This window comes from Salmo salar, chromosome ssa12, assembly GCF_905237065.1.
Source record: "Salmo salar chromosome ssa12, Ssal_v3.1, whole genome shotgun sequence".
NCBI classification, from domain to species: domain Eukaryota; kingdom Metazoa; phylum Chordata; class Actinopteri; order Salmoniformes; family Salmonidae; genus Salmo; species Salmo salar.
Window position 1 is genome coordinate 83,132,772 of NC_059453.1, and position 21,201 is coordinate 83,153,972.

Below are 21,201 nucleotides of genomic sequence, written 5' to 3' on the forward strand. Positions count from 1 at the left end.
TGGCGGAGATCTTTGTGGGCTATACTCGGCCTTGTCTTAGGACGGTAAGTTGGTGGTTGGAGACATCCCTCTAGTGGTGTGGGGGCTGTGCTTTGGCAAAGTGGGTGGGGTTATATCCTGCCTGTTTGGCCCTGTCCGGGGGTTTCATCGGATGGGGCCACAGTGTCTCCTGATCCCTCCTGTCTCAGCCTCCAGTATTTATGCTGCAGTAGTTTATGTGTCGGGGGGCTAGGGTCAGTCTGTTACATCTGGAGTATTTCTCTTGTCTTATCCGGTGTCCTGTGTGAATTTAAATATGCTCTCTCTAATTCTCTCTTTCTCTCTTTCTCTCGGAGGACCTGAGCCCTAGGACCATGCCTCGGGACTACCTGGCATGATGACTCCTTGCTGTCCCCAGTCCACCTGGCCGTGCTGCTGCTCCAGTTTCAACTGTTCTGCCTGTGGCTATGGAACCCTGACCTGTTCACCGGACGTGCTTGTTGCACCCTCGACAACTACTATGATTATTATTATTTGACTATGCTGGTCATTTATGAACATTTTAACATCTTGACCATGTTCTGTTATAATATCCACCCGGCACAGCCAGAAGAGGACTGGCCACCCCTCATAGCCTGGTTCCTCTCTAGGTTTCTTCCTAGGTTTTTGGCCTTTCTAGGGAGTTTTTCCTAGCCACCGTGCTTCTTTCACATGCATTGCTTGCTGTTTGGGGTTTTAGGCTGGGTTTCTGTACAGCACTTTGAGATATCAGCTGATGTACGAAGGGCTATATAAATAAATTTGATTTGATTTGATTTCAATACCAGCGTCATCCAATACCAGCCTCCCCCAATACCAGCCTCCCCAATACCAGCCTCCTCCCATACCAGCCTCCTCCAATACCAGCCTCCTCCCATACCAGCCTCCTCCAATACCAGCCTCCTCCAATACCAGCCTCCTTCAATACCAGCCTCCTCCAATACCACCCTCCTCCAATACCAGCCTCCTCCCATACCAGCCTCCTCCAATACCAGCTTCCTCCCATACCAGCCTCCTCCAATACCAGCCTCCTCCAATACCAGCCTCCTTCAATACCAGCCTCCTCCAATACCAAACTTCCTCCCATACCATTCTCCTCCCATACAAGCCTCCTCCCATACCAGCCTCCTTCAATACCAGCCTTCCTCACATACCAGCCTCCTCCAATACCAGCCTTCCTCCCATACCATTCTCCTCCCATACAAGCCTCCTCCCATACCAGCCTCCTCCAATACCAGCCTCCTCCCATACCAGCTTCCTCCCATACCAGCCTCCTCCAATACCAGCCTTCTCCCATACCAGTTTCCTCCCATACCAGTTTCCTCCAATACCAGCCTCCTCCCATACCATCCTCCTCCAATACTAGCCTTCCTCCCATACCATTCTCCTCCCATACAAGCCTCCTCCCATACCATGTCCTCCCATACCATTGTCCTCCCGTACAAGCCTCATCCCATACCAGCCTTCCTCCCATACCAGTTTCCTCCAATACCAGCCTCCTCCCATACCATTCTCCTCCAATACCAGCCTTCCTCCCATACCATTCTCCTCCCATACAAGCCTCCTCCCATACCAGCCTTCCTCCCATACCATTGTCCTCCCGTACAAGCCTCATCCAATAACAGCCTGTTGCACACTTCCTCTAGATTACTTCTATTAGGAGTGACAGGAGGCAGGGCTGTAAATAAGAGGTTCATGTCGCTGTGCCCCAGTAACTCCTCTTGATGAATACTCATGGGCACATGTCTGGCACTGCTGTGATGGATGACTGGGGGGAGAGAGGAGGGGGGAGGATGGAGGGGGAGGATGAAGAGGAGGGAGGATGGAGGGGAGGGAGGGGAGGGAAGATGGAGGGGTAGAGGAGGGGAGGATGGATGGATGGGGAGGATGGAGGGGAGGGAGGGAAGATGGAGGGGTAGAGGACGGGAGTATGGAGGGACAGGATGGAGGCGGGGGAGGATGGAGGGGGAGGGAGGATGGAGGGGTAGAGGAGTAGAGGATGGAGGGAGAGGATGGAGGGGAGGAAGGATGCAGGAGAGGGAGGGTGGAGGGGGAGGATGTAGGAGATAAAGGATGGAGGGGTAGAGGAGAGGATGGAGGGGGAGGATGGAGGGGAGGATGGGGGTGGAGGGCTAGAGGAGGGGAGGATGGAGGGGAGGATGGAGGGGTAGAGGAGGGCTAGAGGAGGGGAGGATGGAGGGCTAGAGGAGGGGAGGATGGAGGGGTAGAGGAGAGGAGGATGGAGGGGGAGGATGGAGGGGAGGATGGATGGGAGGATGGAGGGGTAGAGGAGGGCAAGATGAGGGGAGGATGGAGGGGGAGGATGGAGGGGAGGATGGAGGGGAGGAAGGATGCAGGGGAGGGAGGGTGGAGGGTGAGGATGTAGGAGATGAAGGATGGAGGGGTAGAGGAGAGGATGGAGGGGGAGGATGGGGGGGTAGAGGAGGGCTAGATGAGGGGAGGATGGAGGGGGAGGATGGAGGGCTAGATGAGGGGAGGATGGAGGGGAGGATGTAGGAGATGGAGGATGGAGGGGTAGAGGAGAGGATGGAGGGGGAGGATGGGGGGTAGAGGAGGGCTAGATGAGGGGAGGATGGAGGGGGAGGATGGAGGGCAAGATGAGGGGAGGATGGAGGGGGAGGATGGAGGGGTAGAGGAAGGCTAGATGAGGGGAGGATGGAGGGGGAGGATGGAGGGGTAGAGGAAGGCTAGATGAGAGGAGGATGGAGGGGGAGGATGGAGGGGGTAGAGGATGGAGGGGTAGAGGAAGGCTCGATGAGAGGAGGATGGAGGGGTAGAGGAAGGCTAGATGAGAGGAGGATGGAGGGGGAGGTTGGAGGGGGAGGATGGAGGGGTAGAGGAAGGCTCGATGAGAGGAGGATGGAGGGGTAGAGGAAGGCTAGATGAGAGGAGGATGGAGGGGGAGGTTGGAGGGGGAGGATGGAGGGGTAGAGGAAGGCTAGATGAGAGGAGGATGGAGGGGTAGAGGAAGGCTCGATGAGAGGAGGATGGAGGGGTAGAGGAAGGCTAGATGAGAGGAGGATGGAGGGGGAGGATGGCATAGTGTTGTATGTTGGAGGAGCTGCAGGTCTTCACTGCCCAACTCTAATAGACTGGCAGGAGCTGTCTGTCTCTATTTCAGAGCTGCGTGTCTCTGTTGCATTGGTCTGAAGCCGAAAAAGAAAGGAAATTCACAGGCGCACCACAATGCCTACTCCACCCACGCTCTACCAAGGTTTCGGTAATAATAATAATAATAAGTAATTGATATTTTTGAAATATATTTAGATATTGCATATTTGATATCTAATAGTGATTTGATTGTATTGTCATCATCAAGGACCTTTTTCTAAATCAGTTTTCTCACTAATGGTGGTGCTCATTTATGCATTCAATTCCGTTGATATACGTCTTGGAGAATAGATTAGATTTAGTCATCTAGAAAAGAGTCCTTCTATTTAGGCCATGAGCCATGAGACATGCGCAGCGTTTCACTTAGTGAATGAGAGCAATGATGCAGTGTTATGGTGTGGATCTGTATGTGTCAAAAGGAAACCTTCGGGTGGAAAATGTAATGGATTAAAATGTTCCTTTCTCTAAAGATATTTTGTCATTAGTTTGGATGACATGTTCGGTGATTGGTACCATAGCTACTTCTCTAAACTCTCACCTCTGTGCCAGTGATTAGTGCCTGTGTGTCAGGTCAACAGTGTGAACAGTGTACGGACAGTCTAACATACTCACGTCTACACATATTGCTTTGTTTAGAACTGTATAATTACATAGAAAATATAACATTGGAATATTTCAACTATTTTGAATTGTTGTCTAGTAGTTTGCTAAAATTACATTTCAGGTGGCTTTGGAGGTATTTGTTGGATGCACAAACATAGCATTCATGGTGGAAATAATCCTTATGGTAGTCAAGACGCATGATACAGTTTTCATTCAAAATAGAACAGAAAAGTGTTATCTGACTGGGAGAAAAATGAGACATATATTTTGTAATCTAAATTAAATGACTAGCAAAGATCTTACAAATGAGACTCCAGTTTAAATCCTATGAAAAGCTGAAGCTATGAAGGTATACCTGTGTATGAACCTGTCCTGGTACAAGGTGTTCAGAGGTGTGTAGCGAGGAAGTGCCTGTGAGTGCTCCTTACCTGTATCTGGTCAGTAGAACTCCCTGAGACGTCCCTTACAGCAAGCTGTAGTTCCCAGACACCCCTACTGAGCTGTCACCCAGAGCTGGTGTGTGGAGAAATGAGGCTGTGGAACTGGATACTGGAGAGAGACTATCTGGTCCAGTTCGCAGCTCAGGGAGTGTGTGTGAGAGAGAGAGAGAGAGAGAGAGAGAGAGAGAGAGAGAGAGAGAGAGAGAGAGAGAGAGAGAGAGAGAGAGAGAGAGGGGGGGTGAAAGAGTGAGAGATGGAGGGAGGGGAGGGGTATAGGGAGAGATGGTAGCAGGCTGCCAGTGAGATAGTGACAGTGATAATAAGAAATCATGAGGAGAAGAAGACTGTTGGGAGGGGGACAGAGAGAGAGAGAGAGAGAGAGAGAGAGAGAGAGAGAGAGAGAGAGAGAGAGAGAGAGAGAGAGAGAGAGAGAGAGAGAGAGAGAGAGAGTGACAGTAAGGGAGAGCGAGAAGCAGAAGAGAGGATGGGAAGATCGCAGTAGGCATCAGTTTCCTCCTCAGTGTTTCATTTTCTCAGAGAGGTTTCTATTGAAGGTCCCCAGCTGCTGAGTGAATCAGTGAAAAGGACAAAGGGATGCTGAGAGACGGGAAGCTGCCTGGGAGAGCAACTGGAGAAAAGCATTGGCTTACAGGAATCTGCGGAGGGAGTGTAGGGAATGTAATATTGTCTCTTTCGTGTCCCAGGCCGAATGAGCAGGTTAAAACCATGTTGCCCCTCTCATGGATCTACCCTCCAGCCCCAGCCCCAGCCCCAGGGAGGGCACTACTGCTTGGGGGAAGTTAGTTAGCTGCTGCCTGGTGCCGCTGCTGGCTGAGACATGAACCCTGCCCTGGTGTCAGATTGAAATGGCGTGGCGCCCAGGCTCATTATCAGGCTGATTAACCACAGTAATGAACTGATATTAGAGAGAGAGAGAGACACTGTGACCAACTAACATCCTTCTTCATTCACAAGGTGGCACTGAAAGAAATAGGCTACATAGTGCATATGGCTGGGGGAGTGTGAAACAGACAGACAGCTATAGGAACTAAATGTATGAGATATCACAGCAATATTTGTATTCCATTCCATTAGAAATGGGTCCTTGTGTCAAATATTCTATTGTTAGGCCCTGAGCCTGGGAAATCTAATTTTGCAAATTAGCTCATAATTCTGGAATCATTTAGTTGGAGGGAATGTTGTTCCTATAACTTAGAAATCATTCAACCCCCAAGTGACAGAACCATTGATAGCTACATGAATAAATACACTGAAACTCTCAGAAGGATGATGTGCTCTATGCATTCAAGACTTTATTGAAATGTGATGGTCTCTTTTCGCTAAGATTTCCTGAACAGTCTTGATTTCAGGTTCAGCGGGAAAGAAGGGGCCAGGACTTGCTTTTAAATATTGAAGTTCCCCTGCTTTCATGCCCTGGGTAAGTGTCCCCATTTCCTAACTTCATAATTACATATGGTAACTCAGTTAAACAATACAGTGTACATGTGTGTAACTGCTAACTTAATAGAGAGGACCGCAAACAGCTGGTGAAGAACAGTACAGGTACAATGTCTGGCTGCGTCCACACAACATTTTAATAGTTCAAATGAAGTGTTCAGGGAGTCGTGACCTTTGTTTTTCAGTAGCCAACTAGCAGCTTATTGATATGTACTCTATTGTATGTTGATAGTCGTCTTAGGGATAGCAAGCTGTTTACCAGACATGGCTTGTCATTCTTGTTAATCCTTATATGGCTGATTGTCTGATTGTCTGGATGCTCTCTGTACTCCACCTGTGTATGAAGTGGAGACTGCTCCCAGTGCTCGGCAAAGGCGTGTGCTAATTTTATTCAAGTGCAGGAGCTCAAATTCAATCATTAGAGATGAATTCAAAGTGTTTAAGGCAGTGTATGTTTGTGCTTGCTCAGGCAGTAAATTAATGCTTTACTGTCTAAATGATTAGGAACTTTGAAAAACAAGCTTTGAAAGCTTTTTAATTAGGCTATTAGGAATGAAGTCAAGTCATGTTTTTGATGGAGCAGCTAGCATGAGTTTGCTAAAAGCCTGCTGCACTAGCACTCTCATTTGATCTGAATTGTGTTGGGAATTGCAGATACTGTAGGTCTCTGGGGGAAATTGAAAGATTGGGACACCTGGATTGTAGTATAAATGACACTTGTTGTTTTTATCAAGAACATACTGGACATTTATGTCTCTTTAATATAACAAATCTAAATTATATCATTTTCATTTCCATATAAAATGTCCTCTGTTTTGCACATTTGTGATGACTGTTTTTTTCCCCATCATTTATCTTCCTATACTAGGAATGTATTTATTTATTTATTTATTTATGTCACCATGTTCCATTTCTTTTTCTGGAATTTGTTTATTTCTTGCTGGAACATACAGTATATTACATAAGCCTATGATAATGGTTGTAATAATCAGTTGCAGATTTCACATTTTATGCTATTTATTAATTATATCCCTGCAGAATTCTAAAGGATTATTGCTCTGAATGTCCACAGCCAACACACCATATATGAGCTTATCATTGCATAACTTTAGAATTAGCATTGTTTTAGATGTGAATCCCATTAAGTCATGCTGTCACTAAATTGATACGATCCCACATTAAAAAAAATACATTGAGTCCCATGTCTGTCAAACATGATTTGTCTCTGTAGACAGGTCCAAACAAACGAGTGTTCTGGGGTTACGTAAGAACGATTACCTCCATGGTTAAGAGCTGGGTAAAATAAACCCATTAATTATGGTTTGACAGGAGTGGATGTTGAGCCTGCCTGCCTGCCTGCCTGCCTGCCTGCCGGCCTGCCTGCCTGCCTGCCTGCCTGCCTGCCTGCCTGCCTGCCTGCCTGCCTGCCTGCCTGCCTGCCTGCCTGCCTGCCTGCCTGCCTGCCTGCCTGCCTGTCTGCCTGTCTGTCTGTCTGTCTGTCTGTCAGTCTGGTGTGACAGCATTAGTCCCTACAGACTGTAGATTCATGGGCTGATGGTCACCCCTGATGTTCTTGCTCTGCTGTGATTAACCACTAGGTTGTTCCTCTACAGATTTACTGCTGTCTAATAGTACATAGAGACACATGGCTCTGCAGGTTTGTCAACTCACATAAAGCCCTCATAACAAGTCCTGGTCAGCATACAGTTGAAGTCGGAAGTTTACATACACTACGGTAGGAGTCATTAAAACTTGTTTTTCAACCACTCCACAAATGTATTGTTAACAAACTATAGTTTTGGAAAGTCGGTTAGGACATCTACTTTGTACATGACACAAGTAATTTTTTCAACAATTGTTTACAGACAGATTATTTCACTTATAATTCACTGTGTCACAATTCCAGTGGGTCAGAAGTTTACATACACTAAGTTGACTGTGCCTTTAAACAGCTTGGAAAATTCCAGAAAATTATGTCATGGCTTTAGGAGCTTCTGATAGGCTAATTGACATCATTTGAGTCAATTGGAGGTGTACTTGTGGAGGTATTTCAAGGCCTACCTTCAAACTCAGTACCTCTTTGCTTGACATCATGGGAAAATCAAAAGAAATCAGGCAAGACCTCATAAAAAACATTGTAGACCTCCACAAGTCTGGTTCATCCTTGGGAGCAATTTCCAAACGCCTGAAGGTCCCACGTTCATCTGTACAAACAATAGTACGCAAGTGCAAACACCATGGGACCACGTAGCCGTCATACCGCTCAGGAAATAGACGCATTCTGTCTCCTAGAGATGAATGTACTTTGGTGCGAAAAGTGCAAATCAATCCCAGAACAACAGCAAAAGACCTTGTGAAGATGCTAGAGGAAACAGGTGCAAAAGTATCTATATCCACAGTAAAACGAGTCCTATATCGACATAACCTTAAAGGCCGCTCAGCAAGGAAGAAGCCACTGCTCCAAAACCGCCATAAAAAAGCCAGACTACGATTTGCAACTGCACATGGGGACAAAGATCGTACTTTTTGGAGAAATGTCCTCTGGTCTGATGAAACAAAAATAAAACTGTTTGGCCGTAATGACCAGCATTATGTTTGGAGGAAAAATGGGGATGCTTGCAAGCCGAAGAACACCATCCCAACTGTGAAGCACATGGGTGGCAGCATCATGTTGTGGGGGTGCTTTGCTGCAGGAGGGTCTGGTGCACTTCACAAAATAGATGGCATCATGAGGAAAGAAAATTATGTGGATATATTGAAGCAACATCTCAAGACATCAGTCAGGAAGTTAAAGCTTGGTCGCAAATGTGTCTTCCAAATGAACAATGACCCCAAGCAAACTTCCAAAGTTGTGGCAAAATGGCTTAACCTGTCTGGGCTAGGGGGCAGTATTTTCAAAGCCGGATGGAAAACGTACCCAATTTAAACAGGTTACTACTCAGGCCCAGAAGCTAGGATATGCATATTATTAGTATATTTGGATAGAACACACTCTGAAGTTTCTAAAACTGTTTGAATGGTGCGTGTGAGTATAACAGAACTCATATGGCAGGCAAAAACCTGAGAAAATTCCAAGCAGGAAGTGGAATGTCTGAGAATTGTACTTCTTTTGATTCTCTATCGAAGCTACAGTGTCTGTGGGGGACGTTGCACTTCCTAAGGCTTCCATTGGCTGTCTAAAGCCTTCAGAAAGTGGTTTGAGCATTTTCCTGTCACTGGGAAGATAATAGGAGCTCAGTTACTGAGTGGTCTACCTGGCAACAAAGGGATTGTATATGCACGGTCATGCGAGCACACCGTTCCTTCTTTAGCTTTTTGAATTAATATGCTATTGTCCGGTTGGAATATTATCGCAATTTTACGTTAAAAATACCATAAAGATTGATTTTAAACAGCGTTTGACATGCTTCTAAGTACGGTAATGGAACATTTTGACTTTTCGTCTCTCGTTCCACGCTCGCGCGTTATGTCTTTGGATAAGTGATCTGTACGCACGAACAAAACGGAGGTATTTGTACATAAATATGGATTATTTCGAACAAAAATAACATTTCTTGTGGAAGTAGCAGTCCTGGGAGTGCATTCTGACGAAGATCAGCAAAGGTAAGATCAGCAAAGGTAACCCTAACCCTAACCCTAACACTAATTCTGAGTTTAGGTTGCACCGAACTTGGCGGGTGTCTGAATAGCTCACCGTGATGGCTGAGCTATGTACTCAGAATATTGAAAAATGTGCTTTCTCCGTAAAGCTATTCTAAAATCTGACACAGCGGTTGCATCCCGGGGTAGTCTATCTATAATTCTTAAAATAATTGTTATGTATTTTGTCAATGTTTATGATGAGTATTTTTGTAAATTGATGTGCACATTCACCGGACGTTTTGGTGGGAATACATTTTCTGAACATCACGCGCCAATGTAAAATGCTGTTTTTGGATATAAATATGAACTTTATCGAACAAAACATACATGTATTGTGTAACATAATGTCCTAGGAGTGTCATCTGATGAAGATCGTCAAAGGTTAGTGCTTCATTTAGCTGTGTTTTGGGTTTTATTGACACATGTCCTTGCTTGGAAAATGGCTGTGTGATTATTTTTGTCTATGTACTCTCCTAACATAATCTAATGTTTTGCTTTCGCTGTAAAGCCTTTTTGAAATAGGACAATGTGGTTAGATTAATGAGAAGTTTATCTTTAAAATGATGTAAAATAGTGGTATGTTTGAGAAAGTTGAATGTTTGATAAAGTTTTTCAATTTGCCGCGCTGATATTTCACTGGCTGTGTCCCGCAGGTGGGACGCTAGAAGTTAAGGACAACAAAGTCAAGGTAATGGAGTGGCCATCACAAAGCCCTGACCTCAATCCTATAGAAAATTTGTGGGCAGAACTGAAAAACCGTGTGCGAGCAAGGAGGCCTACAAACCTGACTCAGTTACACCAGCTCTGTCAGGAGGAATGGGCCAAAATTCACCCAACTTATTGTTGGAAGCTTGTGGAAGGCTACCCGAAACATTTGACCCAAGTTAAACAATTTAAAGGCAATGCTACCAAATACTAATTAAGTGTATGTAAACTTCTGACCCACTGGGAATGTGATGAAAATAAATAAAAGCTGAAATAAATTATTCTCTCTACTATTATTCTGACATTTCACATTCTTAAAATAAAGTGGTGACCCTAACTGACCTACGACAGGGAATTTTTACTAGGATTAAATGTCAGGAATTGTGAAAAACTGAGTTTAAATGTATTTGGCTAAGGTGTATGTAAACTTCCGATTTCAACTGTATCTCTCCAGGCCCACAACTACCTGATATGATTTCTCCTTCTCATCATGGTCTCTCCAGGCTTTCTTAACATCTCTCTCCTGGTTATGATTATTGAGTGTCTGTATGGGTGGTTGTACATTAGTATGCATTGCCTGTTAGGTTGTCTTTCCTTTTACAAACGCTGTCTGCGCAGTCTTTAATCCCTCTCTCACTGAGGCGAAACCCTAGAGCATAATTACTTTGATGATAACCAGCCATTTGTGAAGACAGAGAGTTCTCCTCGTGAGGGTCATTGAGTAGCAAGGATAATGTTTGTCTAAGTGCGACTGTTCTTGTACGTGCATTTGTGTGTGTATGTGTTTGTGTGTGTGCGTGTGTGCGTGCGTGCAAACATGTGCATGTGTATATATTTTGTATTTGCCTGTGCTCTGCAGGTATTTGTTTCTGTGTGTCTGTTGTATTCCAGTGGCAATAATTCAATACTTTGTAGAGCCACCTTTTTCAGCAATTACAGCTGCAAGTCTCTTGGGGTATGTCATTTTGGCACATCTAGCCACTAGGATTGTTTCCCAATCTTCAAGGCAAAACTGCTCCAGCTCCTTCAAGTTGGATGGGTTCAGCTCGTTTACAGCAATCTTTAAGTCATACCACAGATTCTCAATTGGATTGAGGTCTGGGCTTTGACTAGACCATTCCATGACATTGAAATGTTTCCCCTTAAACCACTCGAGTGTTATTTTAGCAGTATGCAAGACATTTAAATGTTTCCCCTTAAACTACTCGAGTGTTACTTTAGCAGTATGCTTAGGGTCATTGTCCTGCTGGAAGGTGAACCTCTGTCCCAGTTTCAAATCTCTGGAAGATTGAAACAGGTTTCCCTCAAGAATTTCCCTATATTTAGTGCCATCCATCATTCCTTCAATTCTGACCAGTTTCCCAGTCCCTGCCGATGAAAACGTCCCCACAGCATGATGCTGCCACCACCATGCTTCACTGTGGGGATGGTATTCTCGGGGTGATGAGAGGTGTTGGGTTGCGCCAGACATAGCGTTTTCCTTGATGGCCAAAAAGCTAAATTTTAGTCTCATCTGACCAGAGTACATTCTTCCATATGTTTGGGGAGTCTCCCACATGCCTTTTGGCGAACACCAAACGTGTTTGCTTATTTTTTTTCTTTAAGCATTGTCTTTTTCTGGCCACTCTTCCATAAAACCCAGCTCTGTGGAATGTACGGCTTAAAGTAGTCCTATGGACAGACATTCCAATGTCCGCTGTGGAGCTTTGCAGCTCCTTCAGGGTTATCTTTGGTCTCTTTGTTGCCTCTCTGGTTAATGTCCTCCTTGCCTGGTCCATGAGTTTTGGTGGGCGGCCCTCTCTTGGCAGGTTTGTTGTGGTGCCATATTCTTTCAATTTTTTTAATAATGGATTTAATGGTGCTCCGTGGGATGTTCAAAGTTTTGGATATTTATTTATAACCCAACCATGGTCTGTTCTTCTCCACAACTTTGTCCCTGACCTGTTTGGAGAGCTCCTTCGTCTTCATGGTGCCGCTTGCTTGGTGGTGCCCCTTGCTTAGTGGTGTTGCAGACTCTGGGGCCTTTCAGAATGGGTGTAAATATACTGAGATCATGTGACAGATCATGTGACACTTAGAGTGCACACAGGTGGACTTTATTAAACTAATTGTGTGACTTCTGAAGGTAATTAGCTGCATCAGAGCAAAGGGGGTGAATACATATGCAATCACCCCTTTGCTTTGTTTTTTATTTTTTGAATTTTTTTGAAACAAGTAATTTTTTTCATTTCACTTCACCAATTTTTACTATTTTGTGCATTACATGAAATCCAAATAAAAATCAATTTAAATGACAGGTTTTAATGCAACAAAATAGGAAAAACGCCAAGGGCGATGAATACTTTGGGAGGCACGGTATATGGGCTAGATTAAAATGTTTCTTACAGAAGAAATATGAAAAGCATAAACATGGTAGCAATTGAAAAGGAACTGTTTGGAGTTTATGGGAAAATGACTAGACCAAAGATGAGGACACAACAGTTAATCTGAAAGAAGACTGAATCCAAACATTACACTGTTGATTGTATGTGCATTTTTCTACGGCTGGCCATGCTTTCCACCTGGCTACATTTACATTTAAGTCATTTAGCAGACGCTCTTATCCAGAGCGACTTACAAATTGGTGCATTCACCTTAAATATCCAGTGGAACAACCACTTTACAATAGTGCATCTAAATCTTTTAAGGGGGGGGTTAGAAGGATTACTTTATCCTATCCCAGGTATTCCTTGAAGAGGTGGGGTTTCAGGTGTCTCCGGAAGGTGGTGATTGACTCCGCTGTCCTGGCGTCGTGAGGGAGCTTGTTCCACCATTGGGGTGCCAGAGCAGCGAACAGTTTTGACTGGGCTGAGCGGGAACTGTGCTTCCTCAGAGGTAGGGAGGCGAGCAGGCCAGAGGTGGATGAACGGAGTGCCCTTGTTTGGGTGTAGGGCCTGATCAGAGCCTGAAGGTACGGAGGTGCCGTTCCCCTCACAGCTCCGTAGGCAAGCACCATGGTCTTGTAGCGGATGCGAGCTTCGACTGGAAGCCAGTGGAGAGAGCGGAGGAGCGGGGTGACGTGAGAGAACTTGGGAAGGTTGAACACCAGACGGGCTGCGGCGTTCTGGATGAGTTGTAGGGGTTTAATGGCACAGGCAGGGAGCCCAGCCAACAGCGAGTTGCAATAATCCAGACGGGAGATGACAAGTGCCTGGATTAGGACCTGCGCCGCTTCCTGTGTGAGGCAGGGTCGTACTCTGTGAATGTTGTAGAGCATGAACCTACAGGATCGGGTCACCGCCTTGATGTTGGTGGAGAACGACAGGGTGTTGTCCAGGGTCACGCCAAGGCTCTTAGCACTCTGGGAGGAGGACACAAGGGAGTTGTCAACCGTGATGGCGAGATCATGGAACGGGCAGTGCTTCCCCGGGAGGAAGAGCAGCTCCGTCTTGCCGAGGTTCAGCTTGAGGTGGTGATCCGTCATCCACACTGATATGTCTGCCAGACATGCAGAGATGCGATTCGCCACCTGGTTGTCAGAAGGGGGAAAGGAGAAGATTAATTGTGTGTCATCTGCATAGCAATGATATGAGAGACCATGTGAGGATATGACAGAGCCAAGTGACTTGGTGTATAGCGAGAATAGGAGTGGGCCAAGAACAGAGCCCTGGGGGACACCAGTGGTGAGAGCACGTGGTGCGGAGACAGATTCTCGCCACGCCACCTGGTAGGGAGCGACCTGTCAGGTAGGACGCAATCCAAGCGTGGGCGGCGCCGGAGATGCCCAGCTCGGAGAGGGTGGAGAGGAGGATCTGATGGTTCACGGTATCAAAGGCAGCAGATAGGTCTAGAAGGATGAGAGCAGAGGAGAGAGAGTTAGCTTTAGCAGTGCGGAGAGCCTCCGTGACACAGAGAAGAGCAGTCTCAGTTGAATGCCCAGTCTTGAAACCTGACTGATTAGGATCAAGAAGGTCATTCTGAGAGAGATAGCAAGAGAGCTGGCCAAGGACGGCACGTTCAAGAGTTTTGGAGAGAAAGGAAAGAAGGGATACTGGTCTGTAGTTGTTGACATCGGAGGGATCGAGTGTAGGTTTTTTTCAGAAGGGGTGCAACTCTCGCTCTCTTGAAGACGGAAGGGACGTAGCCAGCGGTCAAGGATGAGTTGATGAGCGAGGTGAGGTAGGGGAGAAGGTCTCCGGAAATGGTCTGGAGAAGAGAGGAGGGGATAGGGTCAAGTGGGCAGGTTGTTGGGCGGCCGGCCGTCACAAGACGCGAGATTTCATCTGGAGAGAGAGGGGAGAAAGAGGTCAAAGCGCAGGGTAGGGCAGTGTGAGCAGGACCAGCAGTGTCGTTTGACTTAGCAAACGAGGATCGGATGTCGTCAACCTTCTTTTCAAAATGGTTGACGAAGTCATCCGCAGAGAGGGAGGAGGGGGGGGGGAGGGGGAGGAGGATTCAGGAGGGAGGTGAAGGTAGCAAAGAGCTTCCTAGGGTTAGAGGCAGATGCTTGGAGTTTAGAGTGGTAGAAAGTGGCTTTAGCAGCAGAGACAGAAGAGGAAAATGTAGAGAGGAGGGAGTGAAAGGATGCCAGGTCCGCAGGGAGGCGAGTTTTCCTCCATTTCCGCTCGGCTGCCCGGAGCCCTGTTCTGTGAGCTCGCAGTGAGTCGTCGAGCCACGGAGCAGGAGGGGAGGACCGAGCCGGCCTGGAGGATAGGGGACAGAGGAAATCAAAGGATGCAGAGAGGGAGGAGAGGAGGGTTGAGGACAGAATCAGGAGATAGGTTGGAGAAGGTTTGAGCAGAGGGAAGAGATGATAGGATGGAAGAGGAGAGAGTAGCGGGAGAGAGAGAGCGAAGGTTGGGACGGCGCAATACCATCCGAGTAGGGGCAGAGTGAGAAGTGTTCGATGAGAGCAAGAGGGAAAAGGATACAAGGTAGTGGTCGGAGACTTGGAGGGGAGTTGCAATGAGATTAGTGGAAGAACAGCATCTAGTAAAGATGAGGTCAAGCGTATTGCCTGCCTTGTGAGTAGGGGGGGAAGGTGAGAGGGTGAGGTCGAAAGAGGAGAGGAGTGGAAAGAAGGAGGCAGAGAGGAATGAGTCGAAGGTAGACGTGGGGAGGTTAACCTCTCTAGGCTAGGCGGGACGAATTCGTCCCACCTACGTAACAGCCACTGCTATCTGGTGGCGCGATTTTCAAAACCTTAAAAATCCTATTACTTCAATTTCTCAAACATATGACTATTTTACAGCCATTTAAAGATAAGACTCTCGTTAATCTAACCACACTGTCCGATTTCAAAAAGGCTTTACAACGAAAGCAAAACATTAGATTATGTCAGCAGAGTACCAAGCCAGAAATAATCAGACACCCATTTTTCAAGCCAGCATATAATGTCACCAAAACCCAGAAGACAGCTAAATGCAGCACTCACCTTTGATGATCTTCATCAGATGACAACCCTAGGACATTATGTTATACAATACATGCATGTTTTGTTCAATCAAGTTCATATTTATATCAAAAACCAGCTTTTTACATTAGCATGTGACGTTCAGAACTAGCATACCCCCCGCAAACTTCCGGGGAATTCGCTAACATTTTACTAAATTACTCACGATAAACGTTCACAAAAAGAAGAATTATAGATACAGACCTCCTCTATGCACTCGATATGTCCGATTTTAAAATAGCTTTTTGGTGAAAGCACATTTTGCAATATTCTAAGTACATAGCCCAGGCATCACGGGCTCGCTATTTAGACACCCGGCAAGTTTAGCACTCACCATAATCATATTTACTATTATAAAAATTTCATTACCTTTTGTTGTCTTCGTCAGAATACACACCCAGGACAGCTACTTCAATAACAAATGTTGGTTTGGTCCAAAATAATCCATCGTTATATCCGAATAGCGGCGTTTTGTTCGATGCGTTCCAGACACTATCCGAAATAGTAAAGAAGTGTCACGCGCTTGGCGCAATTCGTGACAATAAAATTCTAAGTATTCCATTACCGTACTTCGAAGCATGTCAACCGCTGTTTAAAATCAATTTTTACGACATTTTTCTCGTAGAAAAGCGATAATATTCCGACAGGGAATCTCCTTTTCGGCAAACAGAGGAAAAAATCCCAAAGGCGGGGGCGGTCGGGGTCACGCGCATAAGCTAGTGTCTCTTGATCGGCCACTTGAGAAAGGCGATAATGTGTTTCAGCCTGGGGCTGGAATGACGACATTCTGTTTTTTCCCGGGCTCTGAGCGCCTATGGACGACGTGGGAAGTGTCACGTTAGAGCAGAGATCCTTAGTAAAGGATAGAGATGGAAAAGAAGTTCAACAAATGGTCAGACAGGCCACTTCCTGTAAAGGAATCTCTCAGGTTTTGACCTGCCATTTGAGTTCTGTTATACTCACAGACACCATTCAAACAGTTTTAGAAAATGTAGGGTGTTTTCTATCCATATGTAATAAGTATATGCATATTCTAGTTACTGAGTAGGAGTGGTAACCAGATTAAATCGGGTATGTTTTTTATCCAGCCGTGTCAATGCTGCCCCCTAGCCCTAACAGGTTAAAGTCACCCAGAACTGTGAGAGGTGAGCCATCCTCAGGAAATGAACTTATCAAGGCGTCAAGCTCATTGATGAACTCTCCAAGGGAACCTGGAGGGCAATAAATGATAAGGATGTTAAGCTTGAAAGGGCTGGTAACTGTGACAGCATGGAATTCAAATGAGGAGATAGACAGATGGGTCAGGGGAGAAAGAGAGAATGTCCACTTGGAAGAGATGAGGATTCCAGTGCCACCACCCCGCTGGCTCGATGCTCTAGGGGTATGCGAGAACACGTAGTCAGACGAGGAGAGAGCAGTAGGAGTAGCAGTGTTATCTGTGGTAATCCATGTTTCCGTCAGCGGCAGGAAGTCTAGGGACTGGAGGGTAGCATAGGCTGAGATGAACTCAGCCTTGTTGGCCGCAGACCGGCAGTTCCAGAGGCTGCCGGAGACCTGGAACTCCACGTGGGTCGTGCGCGCTGGGACCACCAGGTCAGAGTGGCAGCGGCCACGCGGTGTGGAGCGTTTGTATGGCCTGTGCAGAGGAGAGAGAACAGGGATAGACAGACACATAGTAGACAAGCTACAGAAGAGGCTACGCTAATGCAAAGGAGATTGGAATGACAGGTGGACTACACGTCTCGAATGTTCAGGAAGTTAAGCTTACGTTGCAAAAATCTTATTGACTAAAATGATACAGTACTGCTGGCTGGTGGAGTAGGCTAGCTAGCAGTGGCTGCGTTGTTGACTTTGAACGTGTAGCTGGCTAGGTAACCTCGATAGTTTCAGTACTACACCTTGTCATGATACAAAGCAACTTTGGAGCTAGCTAGCTAACATAACACTAATCAAGACGTTCCTTGTAATGTATTTAGTTTCTACAATGCTGCTCGTCGGTAATAGTTGGCTGGGTTAGGAAGAATGGCGTCGCGGGGGACGGAAATAGCTGGCTAGCTAACCTCGATGGCTGGCTAGCTAACAATTATCAAGCTATGACAGATACAACTAAGTAGCTAGCTAGGTAACACTGCACTAGTCAAATCGTTCCGTTGTAAAGTATTAGTATCTGCAGCGCTGCTAGTCGGTAACGGTTGGCTAGCTGGCAGTGGGTTAATGATGACTAGGTGTGTTGACTGAGTCAGGCGCCGCGTCGCGGCTGGCTAGCTCACCTCGATAATACTCAAACTCAAACTACACAATTATCTTAGATACAGAGACAGCAAAGACAACTATGTAGCTGGCTAACTAACACTAACACCACACTAATCAAGTCGTTACGTTGTAATGTAATAGTTTCTGCAGTGCTGCTAGTCGGTAGAAGTTGGCTAGCTAGCAGTGATGACTAGCTAGCTAGCAGCTAGCAGTGTTGACTACGTTAGGAGGACGAAGATAGCTAGCCTCGGTAATTACTCAATTACTCTAAACTACACAATTATCTTTGATACAAAGACGGCTATGTAGCTAGCTAAGAAGAATTGCTCAGATCAAACAAATCAAGCCGTTGTAATGTAGTGAAGTGTAATATTACCTGTGGAGCGAAGCGTGGTGCGACTGCTCGCTCCAAACCGGAAGTATCCACAAAGTATCCCCTACCCCGGTCAACAGCACTGCACCCCCTACAGCAACTCGTCTAAACCTTCCCCATTAATTGACCATCCTACCGATCCTCGACTTCGGCGATGTCATTTACAAAATAGCCTCCAATACCCTACTCAATAAATTGGATGCAGTCTATCACAGTGCCATCTGTTTTGTCACCAAAGCCCCATATACTACCCACCACTGCGACCTGTACACTCTCGTTGGCTGGCCCTCGCTTCATACTCGTTGCCAAACCCACAAGACCCTGCTAGGTAAAGTCCCCCCTTATCTCAGCTCGCTGGTCACCGTAGCAGCACCCACCCGTAGCACGCGCTCCAGCACGTATATCTCACTGGTCACCCCCAAAGCCAATTCCTCCTTTGGCCGCCTCTCCTTCCAGTTCTCTGCTGCCAATGACTGGAACGAACTACAAAAATCTCTGAAACTGGAAACACTTATCTTCCTCTCTAGCTTTAAGCACCATCTGTCAGAGCAGCTCACATATTACTGCACCTGTACATAGCCCATCTTTAATTAGCCCAAACAACTACCTCTTCTCCTACTGTATTTATTTATTTCTTTTGCTCTTTTGCACCCCAGTATTTCTACCATCCACTGCAAATCTACCATTCCAGTGTTTTACTTGCTATATTGTATTTACTTCGCCACCATGGCCTATTTATTGCCTTTACCTCCCTTATCTCACCTCATTTTCTCACATTGTATATAGACTTATTTTTCTACTGTATTATTGACTATGTTTGTTTTACTCCATGTGTAACTCTGTGTTGTTATATGTGTCGAACTGCTTTGCTTGGCCAGGTCGCAATTGTAAACAAGAACTTGTTCTCAACTTTCCTACTTGGTTAAATGAAGGTGAAATAAATACTATTAAATACATTTTACATGTACTGTACTTTTCACTGCATTTGTTGATAACGAAATCTGAAAATCCTCTTGATACATTCAGTAACATGATAAGAATATTCCTGGAAAAGGTGGGTAGATGCAACATAAGACAAATGACAAGGGTTTGAATGAGAGGACTAACTGGTGTCTCCACATGGCCAGACACCTTTTCAAAGTGTGCACAGTTCCTAAGTCATTTCAATGCACTTTTATGACTCAAAGAATAGTCTTCAACTGTAAGGTGCTGTCCTGTGCTGTTAAGAAACTAGAGCAAGCACACTTGTAGTTGTTTTGTTTGGAACACAACCCTACATCTCCACCATACAGTGCCATTCAAAAGTTTGGAAACACCTACTCATTCAAGGGTTTTTCTTCATTTTGTTTTACTATTTTCTACATTGTAGAATAATAGTGAAGACATCAAAACTATATGGAACCATGTAGTAACCAAAAAAGTGCTAAACAAATCAAACTATATTTTATATATATTTTATATATGTGATTCTTCAAAGTAGCCACCCTTTACCTTGATGACAGCTTTGCACACTCTCTGTATTCTCTCAACCAGCTTCACCTGGAACGCTTTTCCAACAGTTTTGAACGAGTACTGAGCACTTGTTGGCTGCTTTTCCTTCACTCTGCGGTTCAACTCATCCCAAACCATCTCAATTGGGTTGAGGTCAGGTGATTGTGGAGGCCAGGTCATCTGATGCAGCACTCCATCACTCTCCTTCTTGGTCAAATAGCCCTTACACTGCCTGGAGGTGTGTTTGGTCATTGTCCTGTTGAAAAAGAAATGATAGTCCCGCTAAGCACAAACCAGATGGGATGGCGTGCCGCTGCAGACTGCTGTGGTAGCCATGCTGGTTAAGTGTGCCTTGAATTCTAAATAAATCACATACAGTGTCACCAGAAAAGCACCCCCACACCATCACACCTCTTCCTCCATGCTTCACAGTGGGAACCACACATACCGAGATAATCCATTCACCTTCTCTGCGTCTCACAAAGACACATGGCGGATGGAACCAAAAATCTCAAATTTGGACTCATCAGACCAAAGGACAGATTTCCACCAGTCTAATATCCATTGCTCGTGTTTCTTAGCCCAAGCAAGTCTCTTCTTCTTATTGGTGTCCTTTTAGTATTGGTTTCTTTGCAGCAATTCGACCATGAAGACCTGATTCAGGCTTTCTCCTCTGAACAGTTGATGTCTGTTACTTGAACTCTGTGAAGCATTTATTTGGGCTGCAATTTTTGAGGCTGGTAACTCTAATGAACTTATCCTCTGCAGCAGAGGTAGCTCTGGGTCTTCCATTCCTGTGGCGGTCCTCGTGAGAGCCAGTTTCATCATAGCGCTTGATAGTTTTTGTGACTGCACTTGAAGAAACTATTAAAGTTCTTGAAATTTTCAGCATTGACTGACCTTCATGTCTTAAAGTAATGATGGACTGTCATTTCTCTTTGCTTATTTGAGCTGTTCTTGCCATAATATGGACTTGGTCTTTTACCACCCCTACCTTGCCAAAACACAACTGATTGGCTTAAATGCATTAAGAAGGAAAGAAATTCCACAAATTGACATTTAACAAAGCACATCTGTTAACCTGTTATGGATAGGGGGCAGTATTTTCACGGCCGGATGAAAAACGTACCCGATTTAATCTGTTTATTACTCCTGCCCAGAAACTAGAATATGCATATAATTGTTTGATTTGGATAGAAAACACCCTAAAGTTTCTAAAACTGTTTGAATGATGTCTGTGAGTATAACAGAACTCATATGGCAGGCCAAAACCTGAGAAGATTCCAAACAGGAAGTGCCCTCTCTGACCATTTCTTGGCCTTCTTTAGCCTCTTTATTGAAAACAGAGGATCTCTGCTGTAACGTGACACTTTCTAAGGCTCCCATAGGCTCTCAGAAGGCGCCAGAATGTTGAATGATGACTCTGCAGTCCATGGCTGAAAAACAGTAGCACATTTGGATAGTGGTCGATCTGAGAACAATGAGACAGGTTCGCGCGTGCACGTGAAGAGTCCATTTTACATTTTCAGCCTTTGAACGAAAACGACGTCTCCCGGTCGGAATATTGTCGCTATTTTACGAGAAAAATCGCATAAAAATTGATTTTAAAGAGCTTTTGACATGCTTCGAAGTACGGTAACGGAATATTATGAATT

At 45.5% G+C, this 21,201-nt stretch overlaps 1 protein-coding gene across 1 annotated transcript in view; it reads right to left on the reverse strand.

Moving 5' to 3' along the window:
• LOC106565710 (membrane metallo-endopeptidase-like 1) overlaps positions 1-4,340 on the reverse strand; it is a 30,615-nt gene extending 26,275 nt beyond the window's left edge. The window contains exon 1 of the mRNA XM_014133112.2: positions 4,182-4,340. The gene's annotated coding sequence lies outside the window, so the exon portion shown is untranslated. The remainder of the gene's footprint in view (positions 1-4,181) is intronic.
• Positions 4,341-21,201: the final 16,861 nt, after the last annotated feature.